Source organism: Kogia breviceps, chromosome 19 (assembly GCF_026419965.1).
Source record: "Kogia breviceps isolate mKogBre1 chromosome 19, mKogBre1 haplotype 1, whole genome shotgun sequence".
In the NCBI taxonomy this organism is placed as follows: domain Eukaryota; kingdom Metazoa; phylum Chordata; class Mammalia; order Artiodactyla; family Physeteridae; genus Kogia; species Kogia breviceps.
In genome coordinates this window covers 8,963,911-8,984,502 of record NC_081328.1, presented here as the reverse complement: position 1 = coordinate 8,984,502, position 20,592 = coordinate 8,963,911, and the positions used below count along the sequence as shown (strand labels likewise).

Genomic DNA, 20,592 nt, shown 5'->3' with positions numbered 1-20,592 from the left:
CCACCTCTGCGCCCCCTGTCCCCCCCCCCCCCTGGGCCCCGCCTTCTTGGGATCAGGGCTGAGCTCTGGGCTGCGCGGAGCTGAGGACCTCAGAGCGCGGCCAGGCGGGGTTGGCTGGAGACCTGCCACCCACGCCTCGAACTCCGCAAGGCTTCGGAGGGCCCTGGTCTCGGGCCCAGTTACCTAGCGCATCCACTCTTCTTCCCGCTCAGAAGGGGCGAAACTTCTTTGGGCAAGATGGGTCTCTACCGCGTCCGCGTGTCCACCGGGTCCTCGCTCCGCGCGGGCTCCAACAACAAGGTGCAGCTGTGGCTGGTCGGCCAGCACGGGGAGGCGGCGCTCGGGTGGCGCCTGCGGCCGATGAGGGGCAAGGTGAGCTGGCCGGAGCCGAACGGGGTGGGCCGCGCCCCTGGCCCCAAGACCCGCAAGTCCCCGGGAAGAGACGCGCCGCAGCCGGCCCCCAGCTCCTCCCGGCGGCCCCGGGCGCACGCCCCCCGCGCGGAGAGGGCTCGGAGACCGCGGGAGTTCAGCGCTTTAGGGCGGCACGCGGCACACGGTAACTGCTCAGTAAAGTTCCCGCCGCTCACCTTCCTTGGAATTGGGATAGTCTTGCGCGCCCGTCGTTCCACACAAGCCTTATTTTGGAAACTCCGGGGTCCTTAGAGCGGCCGTCCGTCTCCTGTCTCCTCTTCTTAAAAGCTACTATTTCAGGTCTTCACAGATCTTCTCCGACCTTGCGGGCTTTATCTCTGGGATGTGGCGGGGATGGGGACGCAGGAAGAGGTGGGAGAAGAAGCCGAGTGATGAGAGCACTCGATTTCCCCACCCACCCCCTCTCCCATCACATCTACCTGGTATTCGCTCCCGGCTCCTGTTACATTTAGCCTCCGCCGACCCCCAGATTCCCATCTCCCGTCCAGCTCTCTCCAAGATCCCCAGATCTGATGTCTGGCCCATGGACGCTTCAAAGGACCGTGCTCAAGTGAGGTCCTCCCCTCTCCCCACGCCCCAGACCGCTCCCCTTGTATCCCCCAGGTGCACTCGCACCTCCGCCTCTCTTCGCCTCCGTCTAACCAAGGATCGATCGCTGTCCAGTCCATCTCTTAGACATCTCCGGCACCCACACCCTGATGTCCATCCCGCTCTGACCACCAGTGTCCCCTCGAACCTCCGCCACCTTCATGCTCTTCACACGCCTCACCGCTCGCGCCCCTGCCCTTCCAAGCCCTTCTGCAGTCAGAGCGATTTCTTCCCAATACATTCCCATCCTTAAAACATTTCCCCGACTGAAAACATTTGAATGGCTTCCGCTTACTCTCAGCACCAGTCCAAAGCTCTTGGCTCAACCTTCCAGACTTTACGATCTGGTCCTGCTCATCTCCCCACACCTCGCGCTCTGCGCTCCAGCTCCGCGACGCCGCTCGCCCGGCCTTGGCCTCTGCTCTCCCCGCTTCCCCTCCCTGGCCTGCCTTTGCCCCACCTTTTCCTCTTTCTCATTCTCCCCGGCTAAGCCCTTTCCACCTGTGCGTCTCCGCTGAGACCGGATGTCCTCGGGGAAGCTTGCTCCGGGCTGGGTGGGGCCTCTGTCGGCGCTCAGCCTTGGTGACGGGGTCGAGGGGACACTGTAACTGCCTGGTCACCAGTGCACTCGCCCATGGCGCGGTGCGGGTGCCCAGTGCCCAGCCCCACGCTAGGAACAATCAGCGACCACGGGGAGGGGTGCCCCTCTACATCCTCCGTCTCCCGCCTCACCGGGGGCTGAGGAACTCGCCACCGAGAATGGGGTCGTGGAGCCACCTGCTTGGTGCGCGCCCCCTTCCTCTCTGGCTCCTTTTGCGCCGCTTTCCCAGAGGCCCAGAGGGAAGGGCGTCCAGAGCTCAGTCCGAGGATCCCTTTTAGAGAGCCCCTGTTGTTGACCCTCTTTTGTCGCGGACAGGAGGTGGAATTCGAGGTGGACGTGCCAGAGTACCTGGGGCCGCTGCTGTTCGTGAAACTGAGCAAACGGCACCTCCTTCAGGATGACGCGCGGTTCTGCAACTGGATCTCCGTGCAGGGCCCCGGGCCAGTGGGGACGAGTTCAGGTTCCCATGCTACCGCTGGCTGCAGGGCAAAGGCATCCGGAGCCTACCCGAGGGCACTGGTGAGCAGCGGGGGGGGGGCTTGGGGGTGTGAGAGGCCTCCGGGGGCACGAGAGAAATTGGGGGTGGGGGAGCGAAGAAGGGGGCGTGGTCTTTGGGGGTCACGGAAGAGGCGGGATGCTGGAGCCGGCACAGAGCAGCATAGAGACTGGGGGTGTGCAGTGATGCTGAAGGGTCAGGGGCCAGCCGCAAGGGCGGGCTGAGGGACCCTTGGCAGGGACAGGGGAGAGGTTCTCAGGAGGAGCCTCATGGCCCATGCCCTCCTCCCCACTTCTAGGTCGCACAGTGGTCGACGACCCTCAAGGCCTGTTCAAGAAACACAGGGAGGAGGAGCTGGAAGAGAGAAGGAAGCTGTACCGGTCTGCCCCACTCCCACTTCCTGACCCCCCAGGGAGCCACTGGCCCTTCCCCAGTACCAGTGCCTGGTTTCATTCCCACCGCAGGTGGGGTAACTGGAAGGATGGGTTAATCCTGAATATGGCCGGGGCCACAATACGTGACCTCCCCCTAGATGAGAGATTTCTGGAGGACAAAAGAATTGACTTTGAGCCTTCGCTGGTCAAGGGGTAAGAACAAGGCAGGCTGGGTGACAGGGAGCTGTCCTGGTCCAGTGGCGGCCAGTGGGTTTATGGACTTCACAGGGCTGGACCAGCCCAAGGTGGATGCGTGGGGTTGTAATGTTTGATTCTGAGAATAACAAACTCTTCGCCCATCCTCCCCTGAAGGCTGGCAGACCTAGCCGTCAAAGACTCTAAATATTCTGACTAGCTGGAACAGTCTGGATGACTTCAACAGGATTTTCTGATGTGGCTAGAGCAAGTTGGCTGGTTAGTGCCCCTACCCCAGTATTCCTCTCGGGACCCTTATCCCCAGATCCTACCCAGTCTAGGGAACCATGGTTGGGAGACGAGAAGCCTGGGTCCCTCCAATAGGCTGGGGTCAAGTGGGGATGGTCTGGTGGAGGTTGGAAAGACCAGGAGCTCCGATCCCACAGCAAACTGCACAAGTGCCATCCCCAGAGCGGGTGCGGGACTCCTGGAAGGATGGTGCCTTATTTGGGCACCAGTTTCTCAATGGCTCCAACCCCATGTTGCTGAGACGCTCCATTCACCTTCCTGCCTGCCTAGAGTTTCCTCCAGGGATGGAGGAGCTGCAGGCCCAGCTGGAGGAGGAGCTCCAGGTATGGACGTAAGAGCCCTAAGGAGACCACACAGTGAAATGGGGGTGGGGTCAGTGTTTGCACTGCTGCAGGGTCTACCGTGGGTCCAGCTTCCTGCCCAACGGCAAGACGGGATTCTACAGCAGAAATCTTTTTTTAAAAAATATTTATGTATGTATGTAAGTATTTATTTAGCTGTGCCGGGTCTTAGTTGTGGCACGTGGGATCTTTAGTTGTGGCATGTGGGCTCCTTTAGTTGCAGCATACGGGATCTAGTCCCCTGACCAGGGATCGAACCTGGGCCCCCTGCATTGGGAGCACAGATTCTTAACCACTGGACCACCAGGGAAGTCCCTACAGCAGAAATCTTGAGTGATCCTGGAGGGGTGCCCCTCCATGGCTTTCCTCCCCTAAGGAGAATAGCATGCTGTGGAGGAAGAGTATGTGATGGGTGACAGAGACAGAGTCAAAATGAAGAGCTGTAACTGGGTGCGAGGGACTTAGGGAGAGTGTGGAGTAAGAGAATCTTTTATATTATTTGCATGGTCCCCTCTCCCTGGATGGAGTCCTCAGTCATTTGTGTATTCTGTTTATACACTGTATGTGTATCTGTGCTTTATACATGAAAAGAGTAAGACTTCTTGCCCCCCACTCCCTCACCCTCCCACCACTCCCCACCCCATCAATGAATCATTTTCACCTCCTCGGGAAGTGATGGTGATGATAGATTTTTCCAGCCAGTTTTGAAGGGTTCCCAGATAGTAACACATAGGCCAGTTAGAGGGGCTCAGGTCAGCAGCAGTAGCCTGGTTCATTACAGTTAGAACAGAGTGTTTGTCCATTAACGTTTTTCTTGGGCGTCTCCGATGGGGCAAATAACCATTCTAGATGCCAGTGCTAAGCAAGACAGGCAAGGTCCTAGTCTCTGGGGATTTTCCTATCCATTAAGGGCCAACAGACGGTGAAGACTGTATTGTAATAGATCAGCTGGGGAGTGTACACTGCAGACTCAGAGATTGGGCTGCTAGGGGCCCAGGACTGAGGTTGGATGAGCCCCGAGACTCCAGCACATGATTCCTCCCTAGAACTTCCCCAGAATCCTCTCTACTTCTATGGAACCTTCCAGAAGCATTCCCAACCCCTATGAAAACACCCAAAGCCTTCCCAGATTCCTTTTCCTCTCAGCTAGAAGCAGGTCTCCATCCTGTGCACTGAGAGCCCCTCTAGGTCCCTGATGCAGTGGGACCAGTGGTTGCTCATAAATGTTTTAACAACTGGCTCCCTGGGGAAAAAAAAATGCCCCGATTTGTAGCATTTGCCCATTTCCATGGTGTAAGTATTGCACTGTGGCTACCAAGGCGATGTCAACCAGCTTGCTAAATACTTGAACATTTGACACCATTGACTCTTGTGAGCCACACCAGCGCCCCACCGAGTGGGACCCTCCCAAAAGTTCTCCCTGCTTCCGCCACCCCAACCCACGCTCGTGTCACTTCCCACAGTAGTTAATGAGAGTCCTTGGTCCTCTTCTTACCTCTCTTGTCCTCCTCCTCAGTCCCTCTGAACTCTGCCTCTATCCTTGGCCTCACAGCTTCGAACTCTCCTTACCCCTTGCAGGGTTTCCCATCGCCCTACAGTCCAAGGACCAGCTTTGCCACTTTGTGACCACGTGCATTTTCACCTGCACTGGCCAGCACAGCTCCAACCACCTGGGCCAGGTACTTCTCATAGGGGGGCAGCTGGGCATTTGTGCCTGGACGGGGAAGGGGGCTGTGTGCAGGTGGTCTTAGGGGTTTTCATGTTTAGTAGACACTGACTGCCCCTCCCTCCTTAGCTCGACTGGTACGCCTGGGTCCCTAATGCACCCTGCACGACGCGGCTGCCCCCGCCAACCACCAAGGATGTGACACTGGAGACAGTGATGGCAACACTGCCCAACTTTCATCAGGCTTCTCTCCAGATGCCCACCACCTGGCAGCTGGGCAGACGCCAGTCCATCATGGGGAGAGCCAGGAGCCCGGGTCCCCGAGGAAGGGGGCAGGTGCTGGGAGCTGTGGCACTGCTAACTGAGGGTCAGTGAAGCTCTCAGCTGCCTCTGTCCTCTCTGTTCCAGGTGGCTCTGGGTCAACATGAGGAGGAGTATTTTTTGGGCCCTGAGCCCAAGGCTGTGCTGAAGAAGTTCAGGGAGGAGCTGGCTGCCCTGGAAAAGGGCATTGAGATCCGGAATGCCAAGCTGGACTTGCCCTACGGATACCTGCGGCCCAGCCTGGTGGAACACAGTGTGGCCACATGAGTGCCCCTAGCCTTGGGTCGTTTCGGCCGCCGTCCACCCAAGCCACACCCATCCCTTAGTGCTCAGTCTTGCCCTCCCCAAACCCCACCCTCTTCCGAACTCCCATTGTCCCCAAAGTCACCTTTTCATTGTCTGCGCCCACCGGGAACAAATTTTACTCCAGATGCAGGACCTAGGGACTTTGCCCCTATTTCTTCCCCCCAAGCCCCAGCCCACTCCACACCACAGCCTTGTACTAGATCAGGGAGGAACTCGACAGAGAAAGGGGTGCGACCCTGGGCTGCTTCTGAGTGGAACCACGGATGTCTACACAGGTGGCACAGAGCTTCTCTGTGACTGCACGAGCCTCACCTGCTTCAACAAGCACCTCCTGGGAGAGAGAGCCTGACTGAACCTGACTCTCAGGGCCTCTACTCCAGCAGCTGGGGAGCAGACCCCACCCTGACAGGATGGTGACAGCCATGGAGCAAAGAGGAAGCCCCGCCCAATAACCAGCACAGGGTCTGGACACCACAACACCAACCACACCCCCTATACCAAGGGGTTAGCTGCCAGCACGCTCTGAGGAAAGACATGGCTGGCATCCATACCAAAACCAGCCCTCGGGACTTTCCTGGCAGTCCAGTGGTTAGGACTCCATGCTTTCACCACCATGGCCTGGGTTCAATCCCTGGTCAGGGAACTAAGATCCTGCAAGCCGCGCAGCACAGCAAAACAACAACAACAAAAGCCAGCCCTCGCACCAAAAATAACGGACCCACACGGTCTACACAGGGATACTCTCACATAAAAACAGCCTGCAAGACCACAGTAGGTAACTGTTTCTCTTGAATTCCTAGAGACAGAAAAAGTTAAGTAAAATGAAAAAGCAGAGGAACTACTCCCAATTAAAAGAACAACAGAAATCCCCTGAAAGAACAAATAATGAAACAGACCTCATCAGTCGCCAGACCCCGAGTTAAAAAAGGAGGCAATAAAAATGCTAAAGGAGTAGAGCAGAGATTGGCAAAACATTGTAAATCAACTATACTTCAATTAAAAAATGTTTAAAAATGCTAAGGGAATTAAGAAAGATTATCAACAAAAATGCAAGATCATTGTAACAGGAAACTAGAAACTATAAAGATGAACCAAAGTTAGACAATTCAATTGCCTAGATAAAAACCAATCTAGAGGCAAGGAATAGCAGACTAAATGACACAGAAGAACGAATAAGTGATCTAGAAGAAAGAATAATGGAAATTACCCAAACAGAATGACGGGAAGACAAATAAAAAATAAATAAGAAAAGAAAAAGAAAGCAATATATGATATCTATGGGGTAATATAAAGCATGCCGACCTACGCATAATAGGGGTTCCAGAAGGAGATGAGAGAGAGAGAAGGGGATGGAAAATGTATTTGAATAACATCCAGTCATGATAAAAACTCTCGGGCTTCCCTGGTGGAGCAGTGGTTGAGAGTCCGCCTGCCGATGCAGGGGACGTGGGTTCGTGCCCCGGTCCGGGAGGATCCCACGTGCCGTGGAGTGGCTGGGCCTGCACATCTGGAGCCTGTGCTCCGCAACAGGAGAGGCCACGGCGGTGAGAGGCCCACGTACCAAAAAAAAAAAAAAAAAAACTCTCACCAAAGTGTGGTCATAGAGGGAACATATCTCAATGTAATAAAAGCCACTTATGACAAACCCACAGCTGACACAATATTCAACAGTGAAAAGCTGAAAGTCTTCCCTCTAAATTCAGAAACAAGACAAGGATGCCCACTCTTACCACTTCTATTCCTTTTTTTTTTTTTTTTTTGCCACACTGCACAGTTTGTGGGATCTTAGTTCACCGACCAGGGACTGAACCTGGGCCACAGCAGTGAAAGCACCGAGTCCTAACCACTGGACTGCCAGGGAACTCCCTCACCACTTCTATTCAACATAGTATTGGAAGTCCTAGCCACAGCAATCAGACAAGAAAAAGTAATAAAAGGTACACAAATTGGAAAGGAAGAGGTAAAACTGTCACTATTTGCAGATGACATGATACTCTATATAGAGGACCCTAAAATCTCCACACAAAAACTATTAGAATTAATAAATGAATTTAGCAAGGTAGCAGGATACAAGATTAATATACATAAATCTGTTGCATTTCCTTACACTAATAATGAAATATCATAAAGAGCAAGCAAAAAACAATCTCATTTAAAATCATGTCAGAAAAATAAAATACCTAGGAATCAACTTAACCAAGGAGGTGAAATACCTATATGCTGAAACCTATAAAACATTGATAAAGGAAACTGAATATGATTCAAAGAAATGGAAAGATATCCCATTTAATATTCTCTTGAATTGAAAGAATTAATATTGTTAAAATGGCCATACTACCCAAAGCAATCTACAGATTTAATGTAATCCCTATCAAAATATAAATGACATTTTTCACAGAACTACAACAAATAATCCTAAAATTTACATGGAACCACAAAAGGCCCAGAATTGCCAAAGCAATCCTGAGGAAAAAGAACAAAGCTGGAGACATAACCCTTCCAGACCTCAGACTATACTACAATGCTTTAGTAATCGAAACAGCATGGTTTTGGCACAAAAACAGACATACAGGTCAATGGAACAGAGTAGAGAGCCCAGAAATAAACCCACACACCTATGGTTAATTAATCTATGACAAAGGAAGCAAGCGTATACAATGGAGAAAAAAGATATTCTCTTCAACAAGTGGTGTTGGGAAAGCTGGATAGCTATATTTAAATCAATGAAATTAGAACACTTCCTCACCCCATATATAAAAATAAACTAAAAATTGTTTAAAGACCTAAATATAAGACATGACACTTTAAAACTCCCAAAAGAGAGCATAGGTAAAACATTCTTAGACATAAATCACAGCAGTATTTCCTTAGATCAGTCTCCCAAGGCAAAAGAAATAAAAAATAAACACATGGGACCTAATCAAACTTCAAAGCTTTTGCACAGCAAAGAAAACCATCAACAAAATGAAAAGACAACATACGGAATGGGAGAAAATATATGTAAACAATGTGGCCAACAAGGGGTTAATATCCAAAATATAAAAACAGCTCATACAACTTAATATCAGAAAAACAAACAACCCAATTTTAAAAAATGGACCAAAGGGACTTCCCTGGAGGTCCAGAGGTTAAGACTTTGCCTTCCAGTGCAGGGGGTGCGGGTTTGATCCCTAGTCAGGGAGCTAGGATCCCACATGCCTCGCAGCCAAAAACCCAAAAATAGAAGCAATATTGTAACAAATTCAATAAAGACTTTAGAAAACAATGGACTGAAGACCTAAATAAATATTTCTCCAAAGAAGATACACAAATGACCAACAGGCACATGAAAAGATGCTCAACATTGCTAATTATTCAAAAAATGAAAACCCAAAGCACAATGAGGTATTACATCACACCAGTCAGAATGGATGTCATCAAAACGTCTACAAATAATAAATGCTGGAGAGGGTGTGGAGAAAAGGGAACCCTTTTCACTGTTGGTGGGAATGTAAATTGGTGCAGCCACTATGGAGAACAGTATGGACATTCCTTAAACAACTAAAAATAGAGCTACCATACAGTGCAGCAATTCCACTCCTGGGTATATACCTGAAAAAAATGAAAACTCTAATTCAAAAGGATACATGCACCCCAATGTTCATAGCAGTACTATTTATAATAGCCAAGACAGGAAACAACCCAAGTGCTCAACAACAGACGATTGGCTTAAGACATACACACACATACAGTGGAATATTACTCAGCCAGAGGAAGCTGGGGAGGGACAAATTAGGAGTATGGGATTAAAAGGCAGAAAATACTATACATAAAATAGATAAGCATGGGGCTTCCCTGGTGGCGCAGTGGTTGAGAATCCGCCTGCCAATGCAGGGAACACGGGTTCGTGCCCCGGTCCGGGAAGATCCCACATGCCGCAGAGCAGCTGGGCCCGTGAGCCATGGCCGCTGAGCCTGCGCGTCCGGAGCCAGTGCTCCGCAACGGGATAGGCCACGACAGTGAGAGGCCCGCGTACCACAAAAAAAAAAAAAAAAAAAAAAAAAAATAGATAAGCAACAAGGATTTACTGTATAGCACAGGGAATTATACCAAATATCTTGTAATAACCTATAATGGAATATAATCAGCAAAAAAAAAGAACCTGAATCACTATGCTGCACACCTGAAACTAACACAATATTGTAAATCAACTATACTTCAATTAAAAAAAAAACCAGTATGTTTGCCAAAGTTGGCAGTCCCCCAAAGATTGGTACTATATGTACTCCAAGGATAACAAAGAAAAATAATTTCCTTCAGAAAGCATCTTTGAATCAGAGATATTATAAAGGTCATGAAATCTTCCAAATTAAACAGAGTTTCTATTTTGTTTAATTATAAGAAATTAGTAAGTGCTTTGTAAAAACCTAAGATAAGAAAGTGCAAAGACTAGCTGGGCCGGGGCTAGGTAGAGATAATACCAAAATTGATGGTGCTTTAGATACGACAGTCTTTAGGAAGGATTCTCTTTAGGCTGGAAGAAAAGGAAATAATTGTCAGAAGAAAATGACATCTTAAAACTTCACAGTCTTTGAAAAGAGAACCAAGTCATTAATTATACTTATTACCTTCCACAAATATATTACATCTGTAATTAAATTGGCCTCAAAGGGACAGAGTCTTATTGTGGTTTTCATGTTTAAAAGGGTATTTTTAAGTAAAAAAAAAAATTACTCAATTAAGTTATAGAAGTTTAGTTAAAAGATAAATATTACATATTGGACGTTCCTCAAAAAACTAAAAATGGAACTACCATATGATCCAGCAATTCCACTCCTGGGTATATATCCAAAGAAAATGAAAACACTAATTTGAAAAGATACATGCACCCCAATGTTCACAGCAGCATTATTTACAATAACCAAGATATGGAAGCAACCTAAGTGCCCATCAACAAACAAATAGATAAAGAAGATGTGGTATATATACACATGGAATATTACTCAGCCATTAAAAAGAATGAAATTTTGCCATTTGCAACAACATGGATGGGCCTGGAGGGTATTAGGCTTAGTGAAATGTCAGGGAAACACAAATATATCACCTATATGTTGAATCTAAAAACTAAAGCAAACTAATGAATATAACAAAAAAGAAACAGATTCACAGATATAGAGAACAAACTTAGTGGCTATCAATAGGGAGAGGGAAGGTGGGAGGGGCAAGATAGGGGTAGGAATTTAAGAGGTACAAACTACTATGTATAAAATAAGTGAACTACAAGCATATAGCGTACAGCACAGGGAATAAAGCCAATATTTTATAGTAACTATAAATGGAATTATAATTTATAAACATTTTGAATTACTATGTTGTATATATACCGGAAACTAATATAATATTGTAAATCAACTATACTTCAATTTAAGAAGATAAATATTACATACGGATGAGAAAAATAAAACCCATATAAGTTAACCATGCAAAACAACTGTTATTAATAAAAAATTTACTCAGTATTCTTTTTTTTTTTTTAGGCTGCATTGGGTCTTTGTTGCTGTGCGTGTGGGCTTCCTCTAGCTGCGGCGAGTGGAGGCTACTCTTTGTTACAGTGCGCGGGCTTCTCATTGCGGTGGCTTCTCTTGTTGCAGAGCATGGGCTCCAGGCGCACGGGCTTCAGTAGTTGTGGCACGTGGGCTCAAGTTGTGGCACACGGGTTTAGTTGCTCCACGGCATGTGGGATCTTCCCGGACCAGGGATCAAACCCGTGTCCCCTGCATTGGCAGGTGGATTCTTAACCACTGTGTCACCAGGGAAGTCCCTTTATTCAGTATTCTTATTTCAAAATACATTCTTTCTGTCTCTCCAAAGTTTTTGGATGACTAAAAGGGAAATTTTTACTCAGCCTTGCTAAGTTATAAGCTAAAGAAAAAATATGTGAATTTACATCAGGCCAACTATTAGTGGTCGTAAGAAGCCTTAAACACTCGATACTGAGACTTTTAATTAAGACATAGAAGAACTTACTATTAATCAGTAAAAGAAAAATGAGAGAATCATATTTTAATCACTCTAAATTTCAAATCAAGGCAAACCCTCCGATAGATTAAATTGCTTTGTAAATTTTGGGTAGAAGGTGGCTCTGCATTATGTCCGGGAATTTTCCAGAGTGTGAAATAAAAATACAAAATGATATTTAAGTTTATGCAAGAATTTACATGTCTTTTTAAAAGGCTAAAATAAATGTAACTTTCTAAATTCCCTACACTTGCTTTATAGGTCAGATAAGTTACATTACATCGTTATTGAAGAATATATAGGGACTTCTCTGGTGGCGCAGTGGATAGGAATCCTCGCTCCCAATGCAGGGGGCCTGGATTCGACCCCTGGTCAGGGAACTAGGTCCCACATGCATGCCACAACTAAGAGTTCATGTGCCACAAATAAGGAGCCCGCATGCCACAACTAAGGAGCTGGCGAGTCGCAACTAAGAAAGAGCCCTGGAGCTGCAACTAAGGAGCCCACATACTGCAACTAAGAAGCTGGCAAGTCGCACCTAAGGAGCCCACGAGCTGCAATTAACACCCAGCACAACCAAATAAATAAATAAAGGAAAGAATACATAAAAGTATACGTGTGTATTCAACTAAATTGGTATGATTTAAATAAAAAATCTTTATGAACTAGTTCTTAAAAGTCAAATAAAGTTGACAAATATGTGTAGCTATGAGTTATTCTCGGTAGAAAGTTTTAGGATGGCATATTTTTCTGACAAATGCTTATTTTTCAATGATGATTATGTTTCACGGTATCAGTTTAAATGTATTTTCTAAAATTCTTAATTGCTTATGAGACCTTAATCTAAATCAAAGTTGAGGTAATTGCGTAATTTCACTTTATATGGAGGCTACTATTGAAATTAAAAATCACAGAGCAGAGTAAATAAAGCACATGGTCATTGTACAGCCTCCAGATGTCTTCTTGAGTAACATATATATATTTTTTAGGAGAGCCAGTAAAACTCATTTAAAAGAACTAACGCTTCCCATACTGATGTGTTTGTCAATTTCAGGGAGGGGAGAAAGCTTTGGGTCCTATAAAAGGACACGGCGTGTGAACGAATGGGATATATATAATGGAACTAATTCAACATTGTTATATCTCCAGGTCTTAGTTTCCTCCTGTGCAAAATGCCAAGGGTTTTATGGCATCTAAGCTTCCTTTATATCATCCAGAACCGTATCTGGCAATTTACTGCCCAATGTAGCAGGCTGTTAGAATCACACCCAGATGTGCCAAAAAACACACCGAACTCAGAATCTCTGTTAAACCCATCTATATCGACAATTTCAGCCTGATGTAAAATAATGCTCCTCTTCCCTTGGCTGGTCGTCCTCAAAATCCACTTCCCAGAAAAGTCCTTGGATTTGTGTTGACATTAACAAACAAAATATCTCTAATATTCTTAATATGCAAACTTTCTCTTTCAGAATCTGCTATCACATGTACGTGTGTTTTACATTTACATGTCGCTGAATGCTGGGATCCCATTCTGATTACTGGCTCTTGTTGAGGAGTGGGTCCTGAGGGGAGTTATTGTTTGCTTTCTTGCATGGGGTCTTCCTCTAGTGAGGCGGTTACGTCGTGTCCAAGCCAGGGAAGAGCAGCTTCTTCAGGAAAGGAGGGAAAGGGAGGTTCATCTCTATTGGGACGGATACCAGGCACGTGACTCCCTTTCTTGGATATCCACTCAACTACGGAATTTCACCTAATGGGGAGAGTCAGAAGATAAAGTTCCTCTGAACTTTCTTTCCAGGCAACAACCCAACTGTCTAAATAACTTAAGATACATGCAATGCTACATAACTGGTTTTGATACAAATAAACATTCTGTTACGTAAGAGTCTTTGAAGCAAAGCATTTGGAGCTTGGCTAGCAGCTTTTTAAATGCAGTATTAGGCAGCAGTCAACTCTAACTCTAAAAAAGCAGGAGAAGGACCGTAGTGACTGTCCACATTCAGTGCGACTCCCTGATTCCCAGCGTATCACGTGGTGGGGAGCGGGTCTGAGGGAGAATGATTATCTTTTTGCACGGGGTCTTCTCCAGTGAGGGGGTAACACCACGTCTAAGCCAGGGAGAGGGAGCTTCTTCAGGAAAAGGGATGCAAGGGAGGTTTATCTCTAATGAGATGGATGCCAGGAGCATGACTCCCTTTCTCGGGTGCCCACTTAACTGTGGAATTTCACCTACTGGAGATAATCAGAAGTGAAGATACTCAGTGAGATGTTCAGTGAGACCCACCTGTAGATCCACTCGATAAGTTCACTACTGAATGCCTTTGCTAACATTCCACTGGTCACTTCATTGTCAAAACAATAAATCTCTATATTTCTATCATTTGGTAAATACTTATCCTCCCTTCTCTCCCTTCCTTTCTTTCTTCTGCTCGTCCAATTACACATGCACAGTACTGACAGGTTGTGTGATTCTTTAAGTACACACGATGTTTCATCAATAAGTTTTGTGTATACCACGTTCCAATTTTCTCACTTGTTTATTGACATGAAATTGGGAGAGGAAGAGAGAAAGCAATTCAGCTGTACAACTGTCAGTATCTCCAACTCATGTCGTTGGTACCTTTCTTAGTCTTTCGCGAGGGAAACAAATATTTTCCTTTTCCTTAGTTTTCAGTCATTCTTATTTCTCTAATAAAATGAGTGGATTTTTTTGCACTTCATTAGAACTTATTTTGTTGTTCCTAAGATTAAGGTTTATTCTATATAATTTAAAATGTGTTCCCCTCCCCCCCTTACTATTAGGACTGTAAGCTTCTGATCATTGAGACCTCTAATCACAAAGATGTCCTTTAGAGATGCAAATACTTAATTCTTTCAGCATCTTCATTCAATCTGCCTCAGGAACACAACTGATGCTGGTTTTGGAAACGAACATGTCTTGGTCTGTTCAGGCTGCTATAACAAATGACACCAGTAGTGTTAGCTGACACCTCCACCACATCACGTCGTTATCATTTCTTTTACGTGGTGAGAACATTTAAGACCTGTTCACTTAGCAGCTTTCACGTATATATATATATATATAGTACAGTATGATTATCTATAATCACAGTGCTGTGCATTACATCCCCAGAACCTATTCATCTTCTAACTAGAAGTTTGTACATTTGACCAACATCTCCCCATCCCCCCCCACCCTTGGTAACAACCATTCTACTCTTTGTTTCTACAAGTTCAGCTTTTTTAGATTTTACATATAAGTGAAATCATACAGCATTTGTCTTTCTCTGACTTATTTCACTTAGCATAACGCCCTCTAGGACCATCCATGTCACAAATGGCAGAATTTCATTCCTTCTCATGGCTGAATAATATTCCAGTGTGTGTGTGTGCTCTTCCTATATTTTTGTGTTCCTATTTGGAACCATTCCTTTCTGCTTAACAAACTCCTTTTAGTATTTGTTTTTGAGCAGATATGATAGTGATGAATTCTGGTTTTTGTCTAAAAATATCTTTACTTTGTACTTTTGAAGGATATTTTCACTGAGTATAGACTTAGAGGTGAAAGCTATTTTCTTCTAGCACTTTAAAAATATCATTCTGGAGGGCTTCCCTGGTGGCGCAGTGGTTGAGAGTCCGCCTGCCAATGCGGGGGACATGGGTTCGAGCCCTAGTCTGGGAGGATCGCACATGTCGCGGAGCGACTGGGCCTGTGAGCCACAATTACCGAGCCTGCGCGTCTGGAGCTTGTGCTCCGCAACAAGAGAGGCCGCGACAGTGAGAGGCCTGCGCACCGCGATGAAGAGTGGTCCCCGCTCGCCACAGCTGGAGAAAGCCCTCGCACAGAAACGAAGACCCAACACAGCATCGATAAATAAATAAATTTTTAAAAATATCATTCTCTTGTCTTCTGGTTCCCTCATTTTTGTTGGCAAATGGAGATGACACCTCAGCTATTGTTCCTTTAGTTATCTTTTTTCCCCCTCTGGCTGCATTTATAGTTTTCTATTTTTTGTTTGTTTGTTTGTTTTAGCACTTTTGCTATTATAAACCTGGCAGTAGTGTTCTTTGTACTTATTCTGCTTGGGGGCTTGGGGTTTACAGAGATTCTTGAATCTGTGGGTTGATATCTTTACTCAGTTTTGAGAAATTTTGGCCATTATCTCTCCAAATTGCTTTTGCCTAATTCTTTTCTTCTAGAATTCCACATGTTAGAACATGTGTTCTAATTGTGTTCAACATACCTATGCTCTTTATTTTCTATTTTTCCTTCTTTCTCTACTATGTTATTTTCTATTGACCTGTTTTCTGGTTTATTAATCCAATTTTTTTAACATCTTTATTGGAGTATAACTGCTTTACATATTAATCCAATTTTATGCTGGGTTTATTTGCCATAAATCTACCTAATTGAAATCGTTATCTCAGCTGTTGCATCATTCAGCTCTAGAGTTGCCATTTGATTCATTTTTATTGATTACAGTTCTCTGGTGAAATTTTTTATCATTTCACCTATTTTCTTCAACACATGAATCCATTATTTTACAGTCTTTGTTTTGCTAACTCTAATGTCTGCGATTCTCTTTCTTTGACTTTTTTCCTCCTGTACTTTTGAATCTAGTCCCGTTTCTTGGCTTGACTAGTACTTAAAAAAAAAAATTATTTAGTTTTGGCTGCATTGGGTCTTCATTGCTGCGCACAGGCTTTCCTCTAGTTGTGGTGAGCAGGGGCTACTCTTCGTTGCGGTGTGCGGGCTTCTCATTGCGGCGGCTTCCCTTGCTGCAGAGCACGGGCTCTAGGCGCGCGGGCTTCAGTAGTTGTGGCACGCGGGCTCAGTAGTTATAGCGCACGGGTTTAGCTGCTACATGGCATGTGGGATCTTCCCAGACTAGGGATCGAACCGGTGTCCCCTGCGTTGGCAGGCGGATTCTGAACCACTGCGCCACCAAGGAGGTCCCACCCTGGGAGTCTTATCTGTTGCTCTGACAAGCATTTGGTCGACCCTGGATGTTGAATTGTCACCTGTTTGCTATGACTTAGATATTTAAATTTTAGTGCTTTATCGTTTGTGTTTGTGTTAATAAAGCAATTCTTTGTTTAAAAAAAAAACAGAAAACAAAACCCAAGCCTCCTACCTTTTAACCTAAGGAGGAATACGATCTAAAATTATAAGAGTTTCTTTTAAGAATGTTGCAAAACTTGTATCTTGCTTCCTGGCAAGATTACATATTAAAGGAAAAAAATTAATTTCAAAGCAAATATATTTCTCAGTTCCTCGGTATAAAAAGCATTTTTCTTCTTTTAGGAAGAGAATACTTTTACTAATATCACAATAATATTAAAAAAGGAATAGTTTACTCTTTTCTTCATGGACATTAAGGAGCCTCTGTTAGCTGTTTCAGATTAATGACATTTAAAGATGTGTATCGACTAATATAAGAACACCCAACAGTAAGCTTATTCACTTTTTCTTAATGGGGCCTTGTTTGTTTTCAAATCTTATAACAGCCCAGTTTGTCTTGAAGGTTTAAGATGAACAATTTAAGATTCAGCTTCCTCTTTCAGTAGAAATAAAAAGTGATTCTGATGGTGTTGAAAATATTAAATGCAGTGCATAAGCTTGCTTGCTTAGTTGATAACTCCGCCAGAGATATCCCTCCACCCTCTTCCCTCTCCCAGTCCCAGTGCATTCTTAGCGTTTTCCCTTCAGGCTGGGAGTAGAGCTCCCTGGGCAGTGCTCAGCCTCTCAATGCTCCCCTGGCACTGGGCAGGCTTCGCTTACCATTAGCATCAGACACTGCCTAAAGGCAACGCCTGGGGTCATTGGAGCAATGGCTGTAGCACACCTGGATCAGCGCACTTGGGTTCCCTGGCTATGCTTCAATCCACTTCCTCTTGGCAATTCAGAGGAGGAGGCGGAGGGTCACTCAAAATCCGCAGCACTCACTGGGGAAGCCGGGCGCTTAGAGGTAAAGCTGGGCCGTTCTGAAGCACCAGTGCTTCCGTGAGGGTGAGAAGTAGCCCAGGCTGGTGGGAAGCATTCAGACATTCCTTCCTCCACCCAGGATCTGACCTCCTGACCTAAACTGTTAGAACCTATGGCAAAGAACCAAGCCAAGATACTCATGACACTGGCCATGGTGGTCCAATTCCAGCTGTGGCCCCAGAATGGATGCTGGTGCTCTGGGCACCCGGCTTGGCTCTGGTAGGCACGATCTCCTGGTATCACTGGTAGACACACAGCTATCTGGGGACGACGCTCAGAGCAAAGCCAAGAAGCGGAGGCTGGGAGCCAGAGAAATATGGTGCTGCTCCAGCGCTAGGATCTGAGAAGGAGAGGGGAGGCCACTGGACATCGCTGATCAGAGACACGCCACCCAAGTGTACAATGCTGGTCTCTGCAGAGGCAGATCCACCCTTAACCAGTGAGCTGAAGAGAGGCATCTGTGACTGGAGAGGAACAATAAAGGCAAGAAAAAGGGCAAAGGCCTCTCTATCCAATCTATCCTGCTCACCCTGACCTCGGGCCATAGACACACACACTCCTGATGCCTGCATTTGCCTCCAGTCCACCATTACTTGGACTTGAGCTGCTTTCTTCTCAGTTAAGAAACAATTCCTCCGAGACCGATGGACACTGTACCCCATCTGTGAGCAGTGAACGGCTTGCGTAGGGCACTTAGCCGTCCTGGAATTATTTGCCCGGTATCATTCCGTCCCCACCCCCCACCCTCCAGCAAACACTCGCACACTTCTCTGTCTTTGTACTTGCTGTTCCCTCCGTCCCTGGGAACAAAACCAGCTTGTGGGTCTCCTCCACGTGCAACACTCCGCGGACGTGACAAACAAGCAACCTGAGTATTCCATACCTCGAGCCCTCCTACGTCACTACCTGAGGCTGACTTTTCCCCACACATGACACTGCAGAAGGCATGTCTTAACTCCCTTCTGTTGCTCCCTCCCCATCCCTCCACCCCCGTCATGGAAGGCTTAGAGAAGGGCCAGGCATGTGATCGGTACTCAGTACATTTGTAAAAAAAATATTCATTTGGCTGCGCCGAGCCTTAGTTGCAGCATGCGGGATCTTCATTGCCCTGTGCAGGATCTTTAGTTGCAGCATGCACGTGGGATCTAGTTCCCCGACCAGGGATCAAACCCCGGCCCCCTGCACTGGGAGTGCGAAGTCTTAACCGCTGGAGCACCACGGAAGTCCCGGTCCTCAGTAAATATTAAATGAGTGACGTAAGGCAGGAAAGGATGTCTTCTTCTCCGTGCATCTGGATGATCTCCAGCCGGCCCCTTAACTCTGCTCCCCAGGTCTCTGGGCAGGCATCTCTAGGTTGCAGCCCACACCCAGGGAAAGGCCCCTCGGAGTCTAGGCTCTCTAGGGAGCAAAGGGCCTGGCAAACTCTGGGCAGAACGTGAGAGGAAGGGAGGGATGCCAGGTGTCGCTGGGAGCTTCTCACCTGGGCTGTGGTCGCTGCCTTAGCAGGGTTCATTTATAACCCAGCTGCTGGCCCTGCCCTCCAAACAGTCCTGCTCCTGGCTGCACCCTTCCTCCTTCCCTTCTCCCCTCACCCCTCTGAGTCCACCCTCTATCCTGCTTGTCCACCCAGGGTGGCCGGCAGCACTTAGAATGGACAGAAGAAGAGTGCCGGCTACAAGACAGGCATTTAGGGCTCAATGGGGCTTCAGTTGAGCACCCTCTCTGGGTGTGTTCTGGCCTTGGACACTGGAGGCCCCCCTAAAGGCACCCTCTTCATCTCCCTGCAGCCTTGGGATGGGCTCTGGGGTCAGCAGTCCTGACACTGGGGCAAGGCTTGCCTCAGCCTAACCTATTTATATAGTAGCAATTTTTTCATCAGCTCAATAGTATTTGTACTCCAAGATTCCAACTCAGTGGCCTGGTTATATTTACACGGATTGACCCTCTGTACCTAGCGATGGGGGTTGGGGAAGGGGAGGGAGATGGAGTGGGGAGGGGCAGGAATGGAACCGACCTCTTCTTGGTTATTCTCTATCTTCATAAGATAACTGGCAAATCCAGGAAGGCTCTTTAGCCTACTTTGAGCTTTGCGCGCCACCTGCTGGCTACCAAGCAGTACTGGATGGAGGAGCCTGCCGGTACTCATAAAGCCAAGAGAAACAGGCAAGCTGTGGAGACCTCAGAGCTGGCGGAAGAACTCTGGAACACTTTGTCTGCCTGAGAATAAAACGAGAGTGTCCAAAAGGGCCTGTATTTTCCTTCTGCTGGTTATAGATGGGCTGCACATGGTGTCTTACGTATGATGAGAGGTCCATGAATACTTCATTTCTCTTTTTCCCAGCTCCCAGACCCCACGACTGTTCTTGCCCTCAGATCCTCCACTTGCCTGGCTCCTGGCAAAGTCCTGGGTCCGAAATTCAGATTTCCAACTGCACCAGCTCCGATGTCATCTGCAGAACACCCATCTGCTGGCTGAGGTCACCGCTGAGGCCACCATGAGGTGCCTCCCGGGGCTGCACCCGGTCTTCAAGGGACAACCTCTACCCTCCACGTCCGCCTTCACTCAGACCCCAGAGAAAGGAGACAGCCCAACGGTTGTTTAGGATTTTAAAAGCCTAAGCCATCTGGCTGGAACGACGTAAACAAAGATGCTTCAGATTCAACAAGCGTTCGTACGTTATTGTAGCAAAGAATCTTTACAGCAATTTGTGAACGGAGGAGAGGAAGTGTGATGGATGACTGTGTCAAAATCTTGAGCCTTGCGTTTTTATTTTCAATGTTGAACTCTTTTATGTTGAGCTAATTACAGATTCACAGGCAGCTTTTTTTGTGTGTGTGTGGTACGCGGGCCTCTCACTGTTGTGGCCTCTCCCGTTGCGGAGCGCAGGCTCAGCGGCCACGGCTCACGGGCCCAGCCGCTCCGCGGCACGTGGGATCCTCCCGGACCGGGGCACGAACCCGTGTCCCCTGCATCGGCAGG

The 20,592-nt window shown here is 47.1% G+C and overlaps 1 pseudogene; it reads left to right on the top strand.

Moving 5' to 3' along the window:
- Nucleotides 1-237: 237 nt before the first annotated feature.
- On the top strand, nucleotides 238-5,590 carry LOC131746352 (polyunsaturated fatty acid lipoxygenase ALOX15-like; annotated as a pseudogene).
- Nucleotides 5,591-20,592: the final 15,002 nt, after the last annotated feature.